Source organism: Triticum dicoccoides, chromosome 5B (assembly GCF_002162155.2).
Source record: "Triticum dicoccoides isolate Atlit2015 ecotype Zavitan chromosome 5B, WEW_v2.0, whole genome shotgun sequence".
In the NCBI taxonomy this organism is placed as follows: Eukaryota; Viridiplantae; Streptophyta; class Magnoliopsida; order Poales; family Poaceae; genus Triticum; species Triticum dicoccoides.
The window spans coordinates 650166467-650180620 of record NC_041389.1 but is presented as its reverse complement, the minus strand read 5'-3'; the positions used below and the strand labels follow the sequence as shown (position 1 = coordinate 650180620).

The following is a 14154-nucleotide window of genomic DNA, read 5'->3' as shown; positions in this document are numbered from 1 at the left end:
AACCATGCAGACATGACCGAGACGTTCTCCGGTCAATAACCAACAGCGGGATCTGGATACCCATGTTGGCTCCCACATGTTCCACGATGATCTCATCGGATGAACCACGATGTCGAGGACTCAATTGATCTCGTATACAATTCCCTTTGTCTAGCGGTATTGTACTTGCCCGAGATTCGATCGTCGGTATGCCGATACCTTGTTCAATCTCGTTACCGGCAAGTCTCTTTACTCATTCCCGCAACACATCATCCCGTGATCAACTCCTTGGTCACATTGTGCACATTATGATGATGTCCTACCGAGTGGGCCCAGAGATACCTCTCCGTTAACCAGAGTGACAAATCCCAGTCTCGATTCGTGCCAACCCAACAGACACTTTCGGAGATACCTGTAGTGCACCTTTATAGCCACCCAGTTACGTTGTGACGTTTGGTACACCCAAAGCATTCCTATGGTATCTGGGAGTTGCACAATCTCATGGTCTAAGGAAATGATACTTGACATTAGAAAAACTTTAGCATACGAACTACACGATCTTTAGTGCTAGGCTTAGGATTGGGTCTTGTCCATCACATCATTCTCCTAATGATGTGATCCCGTTATCAACGACATCCAATGTCCATGGTCAGGAAACCGTGACCATCTGTTGATCAACGAGCTAGTCAATTAGAGGCTTACTAGGGACATGGTGTTGTCTATGTACCCACGCATGTATCTGAGTTTCCTATCAATACAATTATAGCGTGGATAATAAACGATTATCATGAACAAGGAAATATAATAATAACTAATTTATTATTGCCTCTAGGGCATATTTCCAACATTTCTTTGGCTTGCGACGCATAATAGATGTTGGACCTCGGATAGACTCGCTAGGCGCGGATTAGATCATCAAGACGCATGCCCCTTCAGCGATCAACACGAGGAGACCATCGATCATCTTCTTCGTGGCTGTGTCTTCGCGAGAGAAGTTTGGTCTGTCATATGCGGAGCACTTGATAGGCCACAGTGGACGCCGAGCCAGGACTTGAGGCTGCGAGACTGGTGTGTCGTCACAGCTACTCATGGCCAAGGGGCAAAGGACACACGTGCAATCTTACTACTCATGCTATGGGAGATTTGGAAGCACCGAAACGCGATTGTCTTCGATGGCGCCACCCTTTCTTCGAGGGCGCTCGCGAACAAAATTGACACCGAGGGACACACATGGAAGCAAGCTGGCATCTTAAAAGGAAATGTAGAGCCTCTCCTTGAAGGGCTAGTCAGGTGGGCTGAGGGGAAGGCTAGAGTAGTTTTTGGCTATGTGGAGTCGGTCCACATGTATCATTGTAACATGTAACCGCCAACGTGGAGGGGTTTTTGTCCCCATTCTCTTCCTTTAATATATAGTACGCACACTCGTGCGTATTCGAGAAAAACATGCAACTATGTCAACTAAGTAGTTGATTTCCACTATCTCTAATTATGATAACATGCAACTATGTCAATTCATCAAGCCACTATGTACGGGGAAAAACCCCACCTTAACATGCATCATGCATGCTACTTATCTTGTTAAAAAATTTACAACTATGCAAAAAAAAGGTATTTTAGTTGCAACTAGGTATGTGCCCTTGCGTTGCCACGATACCAAATATTTTTTTATCAAAATACATGGACCATACATGACAAATCTTGATGCAAAGCAAATAGACAAAATAAGATTATGTTTTGCTTATAAAGTATAGTTTTTCTAGCTATTTCTTATATAAACTTATAAAATAGGTATGTGTCGATGGTTACTCTGTTTGGGTTACCGAATATAAGAGATTGATAGTAGAGTATTTACTTTTGCTTCTGGGCCGTGTGAATTTTTTGTTGCTTATTGGGTGACCTCGAGCGAGTCCGATTCCACAATGATTTTCGTGTAGCCCAGATTTTCAACAAGCTCGAGCCCTCTTTGCATGTTGGGCCGATCGCTCTCATTCCTTCTGGACATAGTGACGGCGGCCCGCGCCAGACTCCTCAATAACCCTCTCCTAACCCTTTCCCGTGGCATCCCAGCGAGCTGCCGCCGCCGCCGATCGCCATGGCCTCCAGCGAGCTGCCGCCGTCAAAGAAGAAATCCAGTCCCACCACCATAAGCTCCCTCGGCGAGGACCTCCTGTGCGAGGTTTTCCTCCGCCTGCCCTCCCTCCCTACCCTCGTCCGCGCCGCCCTCACCTGCCCCGCCTTCCTCCGCGCCGTCCGCTCGTCCCCAAAATTTCCGCCGCCGCTTCCGCGATCTTCACCCGGCCCCGCTTCTAGGTGTCTTCCTCGACATCTACGACCCCGGCATGCCCGCCTTTGCGCCCATCCGCCGCCTGTCCGATCCAGACCACGCTGCCGCCGTCCGCGGCGCCGATGTCTTCCTCACCCGTGTTCCTGACCTGGAAGCCGAAGAGGAAGGCGGTGCCGAAGATGAAGGGGAAGGGGAAGGGGAAGACGTAGATGAAAACATCGGGTGGTCGATGACGGAGTGTCGCGACGGGTACGTGGTTCTCATCAACCGGACTTTCGGCCGGATCATCAAGCGGGTGGCCGTCTACGACCCCCTCACGCGGGGCCTGCACCTCCTCCCCGCGCCGCCCGGAGAACCAGAGGAGTCTGAAGTTGAGTTCCACGTCGTCACCTCCGATGAGGACCGCCGGTCGCTCCGCGTCGTCTGCGTCTGCAAGGAAGAAAGTGGGAAAGTGCGGGTCGGCGTCTTCTCCCCGGACAGCAGGGAGTGGCATATCTCCCCAACAGGGGCGCGCCTGCAGCTGCAGGACGATGACAGTGGTACGCTAGTGAACGGGTATGTCTACTGGGCATCCGTGAGCGAAGCCGCTATTCATCTGCTGAACACGGCAACACTGCAGTTCTCCCGGATGGATCTGCCGCGGCGTATGCAGCGAGTGGGTCTCAAGGTCGGGGAGACCAGCTATGGGAAACTCTGCTTGGCCTGCGCATCTGAACTCACTCTTGATGTCTGGGTCCGGAGGGCAGATGACAATGGTGTCGATAAATGGACATTTGAGTTGCTGGACGATATCGACAAGCTCCGTCTACAGTTTGTAGATCATTACCCACGAGCCACGACTGAAGGTTGTGGCCATCATCGGTGGCATTGTGTATTTGTCTACCTTCCAGGCAGAGCATCCTAGTTCTTCTGGCTGCTTCCTATCCTTCTGCATTGAAACAGAGGAACTGAAGGAGGTCTGCCCTATCACCAACTCTGATTCTTCCTATCCCTACGTCATGGCGTGGCCTCCTGTTTTGGTGGGCAATAAGGTGAACTCTCTCGGCTAGAAGTGGCTCTAGTCTTTATCTTTACCTAATAATAAAGAATCGTCCGTCGTTGCGGCTGTTTAGCAAAAACGCCCTCCTATTTTCTGAAAATTGTACCCGCACTCCCTCTTTAAATGAAATCTACAAAATGATTCGGTTTCACAAATTAACCCCTAGATTTATTAGAATTCAACCCGAGCTCCTTTCCTCTATGTTAGTCAGACACTCCCTCTCCAGCCGCGGCGGCGCAGGACTCACTCATGCCCTCCCCGGCGTTACTGTCGCCGCCTGGCCCTCGTCGGCCCTCCGCCCTGCAGTGGTGCGCCCGAGCTTGGGAGCGTCGCCGTTGCGTCCGCGCTGGTCCTAGATCCTAGATAGAGGACCTCCTCAACCTTCGATCCCCTTGCTTCAATGGCGGCGACAACCCGTCCTTCCATTGACCGCCCGATTCCGGCCAACTCTAGCGCCTTCCCCGGGATGCCGCTCACGAGAACGGATCCCCTCGGCGCCCTCTACCGATTTGCCCTGCAGACGGCCTTCCCCGCCGCCCCGGCGAGCCCCTTGGTCACCGAGGAGATGAGTTGCGCCGCCCGTGAGCACCTCTCCCGATTCCTCTCTTCCCTCGCCCGCATCGGCCGCGCCAGTAGGAGCATGCCGCCCTGCCGCGCGCCGTCGGCCATGGTTGTGGCCTAGAACTGCTGCCGCCCTACCCTGCCATGCGCCGACGGCCATGGACCAGCCGCACGAGTAGGAGCACGCCACGGCGGCCGCGAATGGATGCGGCCGAGAACTGTTGCCCCCCCTAACTACAGCCTCGTCGCGCCGCACCTGCCGTGCGCCCCTGTCCTGGGCGTGATGCTGCTGCCACCTGGTGCTGCTGCTGGGGCGTGCTGCTGCTCGCCTCTCCGGTCCGCCGGTGCCTCCCGCTCGGGCGGCGTCTCAGGCTGACAGGGAGGCACTGCGTGCGTCTGAGCTGCTGCTCGCATCGCCTCGCGACCGCTGCTGGACTCGAGGGAGCAGCCAGCTGCGCACATCCGGGGGAGGCCAGTGCGGGAGATGCCCCTGCTCGATTGTCCGCCAACACCAAGCGAAGACCAAGTCCGGGGAGGCCGCAAGGGGGAGCACTGGAAGGACACGTCGCCGCCGCAAGAGTGAGCCGCTGCTTCCATGTTCCATGAGGGCGGCGCCATTGTTGTGGTGGAGCTGCTGCGTCCTGTTCGAGAGAAAAGAGAGGGTGATGAGAGAGAGGAGACCGAGGGTAGAAGGAGAGGGAGAACCGCAGAGGAGCTGGCTCACCGGCGAGGTCCCGCTGCTCTACTGCTGCTTCAGATCCCTGGCGGAGCGCTCTCGCCGCTCGGGCGCGTGGTATCTGGGAGACTTGCTTTGTGCAAGATAAACTGAAAACGAGATGGAGATTCAGGCTTTTACAAAGGATAAAAATAGACCATGTGTAAGCACACCAGAAGGGTTTGTGCACGCGTCGCTAAGCACTGCTGGGGATGTCACACGAAGCCACCAGACTTCACACGCGTCGACCATGCTGACCAAACGAACCACGCAAAGGAGCAGGGGAGGATTATTAGAATCAGATCGGGTGCACTCCACAACAAGGAGGAAGGAAAGATACCGGCCAAACGAGAGCAGAATCGACAAAGGTGTATCTTGTTGGCACCGAATTTACATTCTGATCTGCATGCAATAATAATTGGTAGCGCCCTTGGATTAACATGCACTTGCATGTTGAATTACTTTCGGCCTAACAATAAATGACGGGCAAAGCAAATAACAAAATATGACATGTGCGGAATGTTGATGCACATACAATTCTAAAAAAAATTAAATACGTGTCAATTTTTTCTGCCGTTCCAACCATGGGCCTGTTTATTACCATTGCAGTTTGATCAATTCTCTCAAATACTACCTCCGTGTGGGATTAAAAGGCATGTGAGAGCCAATTCTCTGAAACCAAGGCACGGTGTAGTTTTTAATATAATTTTTATCCCGTTGCAACGCACGGGCCATTTTCCTAGTAGTAATAAGAGGAATAAGAAAACTACAAGTCGGTCCATTTATCTGTGCTGCAGATATTACCTTTTCTGTTAACTGATGATGGTATGTTTGCTACGATTCTATATATCCAGTCTTGATTAGATTTACTCAATTTTGTATAAATCAAGATATCCAGATCCTGGTGTCATTAGGAATTGCAAGTTATTATTTATGTTGGCTTGTTATCATTATGTGCAAATGATGCCCGTGGTAAAATAAGTAAATATCTTGGCTGACAAGAGTAGTGTCAACTCCCAAAATTAACGATCGACAACCTAAAATTGGCAGGCAAGAGAATCTATGGTCCTATATATATATATGCCACACCCACGTATTCTGCACCTATGCATTTATTTTCCTGGATTCTTTTTCCTCTGTGTCTGCTCTTAAGTTTAATTTATTATGAATCTAGAGATAGTTTATTTTAGAATGAAAGTTCTTGACATTGTTTATTTATTGACTGTTGAGAATAGATGCAATAGAGTTTATGCCACATGTAGCTTGTGGAGTTAGAACGTTGCCCGCCAGGTGATTTTCATAGTTAAAAAGTTATCCAAATGTTAAGCTGGAGTTATAACGTTGCCTCGGTGGACAACAGTGACGATATGGTCTAATATCAACCTGTTGTGCGTGCCCGTGTCCGCTACTCCTGTGACTATTTGCCCCATGTCTGATTGGGGCAAGCAGCAACCGCTTTCCTCAGCACAGGCACCGACGACATAGGTCCTCACTTTTCTTGCAATTTTGCCCGTGGTCAGGGTTTAGATACTTTTTGTGCCCATGAGTAGGGCATCGCTACAATTCTATGCCTGGGGGCATATGCCCAAGCCGACTTCATAACCTAACATGAATCTCTATCCCAATGATCACCAAGAGTGAAAGGCTCAGAGCTGCTGGGGTTGCTGCAGATTGCACCTACGAAGTGCTATAGAGACTTGGAGCTGCTGTTCTTTAGCACTTCTTAGTTGCAATAATGAGAAGAGAACTTCCATTTGCGAAAATTCGAATCTGGCTATTTCATGTCATGTGCTATCCGTTGTATTAACTTAGTCATGTTATTTCTTATGTGTGATTGTCAGCTTGTCCACTATGGATTTATGAAGAAACTGACTTTTAATAACCGTTTTCCCTTGAATTTGTTATTGTTGAAGTTTTTTTTTTGAGGGAATCGATGAAGTATAATTTTGTTTACTGCTAAGCTACCAGATGGGCACCCATCCGGGTACCGGCATGAGCAGATTTTTGTGCCTGTTGGCATGACTATGGGAGCAACTTGGGCATAGATACGAGTCTATGAGATTGATATACCCGTCCTATACCTTAGCCATTGCCAAATGGTTGCGTAAAATGACAAACTTAAGATCCATAACTGTATTCTTCCATTGTTCGATTGCTATATAACTGTCTTGAGGATTGTTAGACCATTGCTCATGCTTCCACCATAGATTACCAAGTTATGTAAAACAAGAAGAGTGACCTTTCTTTTGTAGAACTGAACACCCATCAATGAGAATGCTAGCAAGTATTCCACATATGTATTCGTGTTGCTCTTGCATGATGTTTAGTAGTTAGACCGATGAGTTGGATCCATGGACTGGACGGATGTTCCAGTGCTTGAGTTTGAAATTTCATTGCGAAATATTAGTAACAGGAACTCAGAATGTACAGTACGGTACTTGATTAGGATGGCTCTGCTCTCTCCTCTCGCTCCCTCCCTCCCGGCGCCGTCGCTCCCTTCCCCCGGCCCTTCTTCCCTCGCCCCCTGTTCCTCTGACGCCGTTCTGGGCCATGCTTCCCCTTTCCCCCTGCGTCTGGATGCTCCTCTCCCGCTCGCTCGGCGGTGGGGCGCTCTCCGGTGGCTCCGTCGTCTGCGCTGGGCTCCCGCTTCTGGGCTCTCGCCCTCGATGGGGACGGCTCGTCGGATGATGCTCCGTCTCCGCGTCCTTCTCCCTGTCGGTCGGGGCGGGCCCCGGCTCCTGCTGCTGCTCCACGCCTCCGCAAGTTTGCTCCGGGGGGCCGGGGACGGCCGGTGCCGTCGCCGCCGTCTGTTGATGGTTGGTTTCGGGTGTCTCATCGCCGTCGCAAATCTGGTAAGGTCTCCTTCTGCTCGCTTTCCCCTGGGATTTTGGGGGCCGCTCCGGGCGTGGCTTGCCCCTCCTCCCCCTCCTCTTCCCCTGGTTCGGCCTCCCCGACGCCGGCGGCGGCGCTGGTTCCGCTTGCCCTAGATCTGGTCTCCTCTTCTTTGACCAGTGGCTCGCGGGCTGGCCCGTCTGTTGGGCTTGTTTGGCCGCCTGGCGGTGAGGTGTCCTGTCGGCCCGCTCCCCCCCTTTGGCGTCTGGTGTCGATTCCCCCTCCCTTCTGTGGACCCAGTGCAGCCCCTCTCTTCTTTGCCCCCCTCTCTCCCCTCGGCCCGCCTGGCCCGTCGGGCCCTGGAGGGCACGGCGCGGTCAGGGTATATATGGATCCTCCGTGGTGCCTCCCTCCCTCTATTTGGGTTTCCGGCTTCCGCCGCAGATCTGCGTCGCCACCATCTCCCATCTGCCATCTCGTTCGCTCTAGCCCTCCCCCTCCCCTCCTCCTCTCCTTTGCCTCAGTGCTCTCCATGGACAAGTCGCGGGGCTCTTCCTATGAGGCCATGTCTGGTAGCAAGCGGCGGCGGGAGGACTCGCCGGGCTCCGCTGCGGATCTGGAGTTTGAGGCCTCGCTCCGCTCCAAGTTGGAGGCGGAGCAGGCGGCTCGTGAGGAGGTGGCTCACGACCGCGCGGCTTGGGATGCTGGCCCGGAGTGGCTTCAGCGTTCAGAGCGGGAGCGTGCGTCCGGATCTGGACCGCAAGGGTCTGGATCTGGGGTCTCCCTCTCTCCGGCGGTGGATCCCTGGGAGGCGGCGGCGGCTGGTGGGGGATCTCCTCCTCCTCTGGTGCTGCTCCGGCCCTTGGTGCGGGGCGTGGCGCGTCTGCTTCGGCTCGGATCCCCCTCCTCCTCCTTGCCCGGTGATGCGGGTGTGGGGCCTCGTCCTCCGCGGCGCTCCTTTGCGGGGCCGGTGCGCCGGCCTGGTGGTCCTTTCCCTGGTGCCTCCTCCTCATCGGGGGTGGGGGACGGTCTTCTGCCACCTCCCGCCTCCCTCCCGCAGCTTCGCCCTTCTTCCTCCACCCGAAGCAATATGTCTGCGCTCACCTGTTTCGCGTGCCACAGGCCCGAGCACTTTCAGTCCAGATGTACCAATCCGCTGTTTTGCCTGATTTGCCGCTCTGACGGACACCTTACTATCAACTGCATGAACCGCCTGAAACCCCCGTTGGTCATTCAGTTTGGGTTGGGGCTCCCTGGTTGCGCTTTCTTTGCCTTGGACAATGACCTTCCTGTCCTTACGGCGGTGCCCTCCCTCTCTAATGCTGCTATTGTGACTGTGAAAGACCAAAAGATCTCGCCTCAGACTCTGCTAGAAGGGCTTTGGATTTGGGATATTGAGGAATGGGACTGGCAAGTCAATCAGATCTCGGACTTTGAATTCTCTGTTGTCTTCCCCTCCAAAGAATGCTTGCGGATGATTGCTTCATGTACAAGCTTTACCCTCCCCCTCAACGAGTTGGTGGTTTCTGTCAAGCCGGCCTCTTGCAGTGGCAGGACGGTTGGCCCTTTGTCTCAGGTTTGGGTGTTGATTGATGATCTGCTAGCGGGGCTTCGCTCGTCTGCTTTTCTCATGGCGTTCGGGGTGTTGATCGGGAAACCTGTGGAGGTGGACCTTGAATCTCTAGACAAAGTTGGCCCTGCTCGGATTAAGATTTGGTGCGTGGATCCGTTGTATGTTCATGGATGTATTGATGTCTTCCCTTCCCCAAGTGGTGTTCGTCTCCGGGTTCGGGTGGAGGGTGCGGCTGCTTTTCAACCCCCTCCTCCCCCTCCTCCCCCTTCCAACCCCTCTGACAAGCATGACAAGGAGGGTGATGGGTCTGCTGGTGGTCACAATCCTAGTGACGGTTCTAACCTGAGGTTTACCCAGTCTGAATGGGATGGGCTGGCTGAGTCGGAGCGTGAGTTGTTTCATTCCCAGGCCCCTGCTGGTACGGCTCCGCGTGAGCCGGCGGCTATCCCCAAGGATGACTCCCTGATTCCCCTGTTGATGATGTGCGCCTGAAGGTTCAGCCGATCTCTACTACTCCCACCCCTGGTGCCTGCTCCAACCTCCCGGTTCGCCCGATTTCACCCACTCGCTCCGGGATTGAGGACCTGCCTATTTCTTCTGATCGTGATGTGGTGGGAGCCCAGTCTAAGATAAAGAATAAATCCTCTGTGCGCAAGTTTTTGGCCAAGAGCAGAAATTCTTCAGGCTCCAAGCAGTCCATGACTGGCGTTTGTCGCCGCCTCGACAAGGATCTCGGCTCGATGTCTCGCTTTGGCCCAGTCCCGGCTTCTCCTGTGGCTCTATCTCCTGCGATTCGGTCGCCGCGTCCACGGCTCGCAAAGGAAGGCGGGTCGCCGATGCGGGTGGTTCCATCATGGAGCGGGCGGAAAGGCGGGCTGCTGCTAAGGATCTTCCTCCTCCTCCAGGTAATCAACATGGCCCCTGCCCTTCTTTTTCCCCGCCCCGGCTAGTCCTACCATCTTTATCTGATGATTTCCTGTTAAATATTATGTGGATGTGGGAGTGTCGGTAGATCCTGAAGTTTGTTCTCCTGTTACTCTTCTTTCTACTATTCGGGCCGCTGCTTCCGTAGGTACCCGGGCTCAGGGTGACGGGGTGGAGGTTGGCAGTGGCCAACCTCTGCCTAACACTTCTAAAAAGGGTCCTTCCAAATGCTCCAAACCCTGCATGGCTCCTAGCAGGTCTAGCCTCCGCATTAAAAACCTGTCGTATAAATGAGGGCCTTATTCTGGAACATTAGGGGTTTCGGTGCTAGGGGGCGCCGGGATCAAATTAAAGATTTGGTGCGTGGGAATAATGTTGATTTGGTAGGGTTCGTGGAGACTTTCAAAACTTCTTTTTCCCCTCATGAGTTGTCATCTATTGCGGGTATGGATAGATTTCATTGGCATGCGTTACCCGCGTCGGGCCATTCGGGTGGCATCCTCATTGGCTCCAAAAGAGATGTTTTTGATTTCGTTGCCTTTGATCACGATATTTTTTTGGGCCAGCATTGTTGTTTGCCACAAAGCCCTTAATTTGTTATGGGAGTTCATTGTAGTTTATGGGCCTGCTGATCATTCTCTCTCCTCTCTATTTCTGGACGAGCTCTTTGAGAAGATTGAGGCTTGTAATCTACCGATGGTTATCGGTGGAGACTTCAATCTCCTTCGTTCCCCTTCTGATAAAAATAATAACAACTTCTCCTGGCCTCTGGCTAATGCTTTCAATGACTTTATCAGTTCTAATGCCATCCGCGAGCTTCCTAGGGTTGGAGCTCGCTTCACTTGGTCTAATCACCAGACTAACCCGATCAGATCGGTTCTAGACAGAGTCTTTGTTTGCTCTAGGTGGGACTCGTTATTTCCCAGGGCCTCCCTCGTGGCCAAATGTATTGTGGGTTCAGACCATACTCCTCTTCTTATGGACAATGGATCGCAGCATCATAGACCACCTGCCCGTTTCCAGTTCGACGCTTCTTGGCTGTTGATTGATGGCTTCAGTGACATGCTCGCCTCGAAGATTACCATCCTCCTCTCCTCCAATGCCCGCTCTTTCGGTCCTCTAGATGATTGGCACTCGTGATCTTACGCTGTGTGGAAATTTCTGAAAGGGTGGTCCCGTAACCATGCTGCGGAGGAGCGTCGCTCCAAAGATCTTCTCGAAGCCCAAAGCCCGTCTCTTGATCTTGCGGCTGACTCCTCTGGGCTCTCTGACGATGGTTGGTCTTTATGGTATAACCTGGAGGCTGCCTTGATGCAGTTGCATCATCAGGCTGAAGTTTACTGGCGTCAGTGGGGCACTCTTAACTGGACCCTAAAAGGGGACTCCCCCACGGCTTACTTCTTTGCCATTGCTAATGGAAGGCGGAGGCGCTGTGGTATTAATAGCCTGATCATTAATGGTGTGCGTACTTCGGACCAATCATTAATTCTTTCGCACGTGGTTGAGTTCTTTTCTACACTGTTAGGGGCCAAACCCCCTTCGGGTCTGTCCATCTCCCCTTCCCTATGGGTGTTGGGGAACGCAGTAATTTCAAAAAATTTCCTATGTACACGCAAGATCATGGTGATGGCATAGCAACGAGAGGGGAGAGTGTTGTCCACGTACCCTCGTAGACCGTAAGCGGAAGCGTTAGAACAACGCGGTTGATGTAGTCGTACGTCTTCATGGCCCGACCGATCAAGCACCGAAACTACGGCACCTCCGAGTTCTAGCACACGTTCAGCTCGATGACGTCCCTCGAACTCCGATCCAGCCGAGTGTCGAGGGAGAGTTCCGTCAGCACGACGGCGTGGTGACGATCTTGATGTACTACCGACGCAGGGCTTCACCTAAGCACCGCTACAATATTATCGAGGTGGATTATGGTGGAGGGGGGCACCGCACACGGCTATGAGATCCAAGGGATCAATTGTTGTTCCGCCTAGAGGTGCCCCCCTGCCCCCGTATATAAAGGAGCAAGGGGGGAGGGGGCGGCCGGCCTAGTAGGGGCGCGCCAAGGGGAGTCCTACTCCCACCGGGAGTAGGACTCCCTCCTTCCTTGTTGGAGTAGGAGAAGGGGGAAAGAGGGGGAGAGGAGGAAGGAAAAGGGGCCACACCCCTTGTCCAATTCGGACCAGAGGGGGGCTGCGCGCCTCCTTCCTTTCGGCCTCTCTCCTCTATTCCCGTATGGCCCAATAAGGCCCATATACTCCCCGGCCAATTCCCGTAACTCTCCGGTACTCCGAAAAATACCCGAATCACTCGGAACTTTTCCGAACTCTGAATATAGTCGTCCAATATATCGATCTTTACGTCTCGACCATTTCGAGACTCCTCGTCATGTCCCCGATCTCATCCGGGACTCCGAACTCCTTCGGTACATCAAAACTCATAAACTCATAATATAACTGTCATCGAAACCTTAAGCGTGCGGACCCTACGGGTTCGAGAACAATGTAGACATGACCTAGAACTATTCTCGGTCAATAACCAATAGAGTAACCTGGATGCTCATATTGGCTCCCACATATTCTACGAAGATCTTTATCGGTCAAACCGCATAACAACATACGTTGTTCCCTTTGTCATCGGTATGTTACTTGCCCGAGATTCGATCGTCGGTATCCAATACCTAGTTCAATCTTGTTACCGGCAAGTCTCTTTACTCGTTACATAATGCATCATCCCGCAACTAACTCATTAGTCACATTGCTTGCAAGGCTTATACTGATGTGCATTACCGAGAGGGCCCAGAGATACCTCTCCGACAATCGGAGTGACAAAACCTAATCTCGAAATACGCCAACCCAACATGTACCTTTGGAGACACCTGTAGTACTCCTTTATAATCACGTAGTTACGTTGTGACGTTTGGTAGCACCCAAAGTGTTCCTCCGGTAAACGGGAGTTGCATAATCTCATAGTTACAGGAACATGTATAAGTCATGAAGAAAGCAACAGCAACATACTAAACGCTCAAGTGCTAAGCTAACGGAATGGGTCATGTCAATCACATCATTCTCCTAATGATGTGATCCCATTAATCAAATGACAACACATGTTTATGGTTAGGAAACATAACCATCTTTGATTAATGAGCTAGTCAAGTAGAGGCATACTAGTGACTATATGTTTGTCTACGTATTCACACATGTATCATGTTTCCGGTTAATACAATTCTAGCATAAATAATAAACATTTATCATGAAATAAGGAAATAAATAATAACTTTATTATTGCCTCTAGGGCATATTTCCTTCAATGGGACCTTAGTTCGAGGGTTTTGGCCGAGGAGAACGCTGCGTTGATGATTCCCTTCTTGGATAAGGAAATTTGGGATGTGGTTAACTCTGCCAACCCAAACGTTGCATCTGGGCCGGACGGTTTTTCTATTCCTTTCTTCCGGAAGTTTTGGCCTCAGTTGAGGCAGTTAGTTTGTAATGTCATCCAAGGGTTTTGCCTAGGCACGGTTGATATTTCTCGTCTTAATTATGCAGTGATTTCCCTGATTCCTAAGGTTAAAGGTGCTAAATTGATCTCTCAGTTTAGACCCATCGCTTTGATTAACAACTTTGCTAAATTCCCTGCGAAGGGTTTCGCTAATCGTCTATCCCCCGTTACCCATAGAGTCATCAGCCCATAGCAGTCTTCTTTCATCAAAGGGCGCTACATTCTAGATGGGGTCCTCTATCTACATGAAATTGTGCATGACTTGCAGGCTCGCAACTCCAAAGTGATCATTTTAAAACTTGACTTCGAGAAAGCCTATGACTCGGTTAGCTAGCCTTTTTAAGGCAGGTCTTGCTTGCGAAAGGCTTCGATGGGGCTTATCTGCATCATATTATGCAGCTGGTCTCGGGCAGGCACACTGCAGTCTCTGTGAATGGTCATATTAGTAATTTCTTTGTTAGCGGCCGAGGCCTGCGTCAAGGGACCCTGCCTCCCCTGCGCTCTTTAATTTTGTGGCCGACGCCTTTTCCCGCATTCTTCTTAGGGCGACTCAGCATGGGCATATCTTGCCTGTGGCCTCTCGCCTACTTCCGGATGTTATTACCCACCTGCAGTACGCTGATGATACCATCATTATGGTTGAGCTGAATGACGCCTGCATTGCCCACCATAAATTCATCCTGCTTTGCTTTGAGGCTGTCTCGGGTCTGAAAATCAACTTTTCCAAAAGTGAGGTTCTTGTCACTGGCGTCGACGAT

The 14154-nt window shown here is 51.8% G+C and overlaps 1 pseudogene; it reads left to right on the top strand.

Annotated features, from left to right (window-relative positions):
* The first annotated feature begins 2071 nt into the window (after window positions 1-2071).
* On the top strand, window positions 2072-3251 carry LOC119306504 (annotated as a pseudogene).
* The last annotated feature ends 10903 nt before the right edge of the window (window positions 3252-14154 follow it).